Source organism: Pygoscelis adeliae, unplaced genomic scaffold (assembly GCF_000699105.1).
Source record: "Pygoscelis adeliae isolate BGI_AS28 unplaced genomic scaffold, ASM69910v1 Scaffold339, whole genome shotgun sequence".
Taxonomy (NCBI): Eukaryota; Metazoa; Chordata; class Aves; order Sphenisciformes; family Spheniscidae; genus Pygoscelis; species Pygoscelis adeliae.
This window is the reverse complement of record NW_008825544.1, coordinates 614,519-615,372: the sequence shown is the minus strand read 5'-3', so window position 1 is coordinate 615,372 and position 854 is coordinate 614,519.

Here is an 854-nt window from a genome sequence, read left to right as displayed (position 1 = left end):
GAACACTACACCCCACACCTACCTGGCAATACCCTGGGACAGTGCCCGGAAGGAGCAGGGTGTGTGCACCCTGTCTCAGCCACCCCCTCTGTGCCTGTCTGGGGACACTGCTAGGACCAAAGACTGCACCCGTTGGGAGCTGGGGGACATGCTGCTCTCCAGGGGACTGGCAGCCCTTAGCAGGTCACTGTGCTGGGTGAGGGTGCCAGTGCTGGATCTTGTGCCTGGCCGCGTGCCGTTGTGCCTCTTTCACACTAAAGGAGCAGCAGCAGCTGCACAACTGTCCAAGTTGTGTCTCATGTGGTTTGTCCCTGCGTCCCCAGCCGGTAGCACTGGGGCTGGCGGGTGCCCACCATGGGGGGGATGCCCCAGCTGGAGTGAGCCAAGCCCTGGAAAGCACTTGGGACCCAAATGCCCCTGTGGCACTGCAGACACCTGGAGTGGAGCCGTGGGCAGGGGGGTCCTCTGCACCCAGTGCCACCGGGCTGGGTCTGAGCGGGGGGCAGTGCCTGGACCCCTGCCAGGGGCACATGGAGGGGGCACAGTGCTTGGGTGACAGTTGTAGCGTTGTACCTGGCACTCACAGCCACAGCATTGCTGCCGGAGCATTTGCGGTGGCACCGAGGAGGGGGTGGCCCAGTGGGGGTTGCTGTGTCCGGCGGGTGGCGTGGTGCTGCTGCTGCTGCACTGGCTCTGGGGTGCCCTGGTTCACCCCAGCATGGCAGGGTGGCACGGGTGGGCACGGCCACTGTCCCCTTGCTGGCCAAATGCCCTCCCCAGGGCCTCTGCGTGCCAGCCAGGCACCACGGAGTGGGGCCTGGCACCCCGTCCCCGTGCCAGGGCAGCGCGGGCCC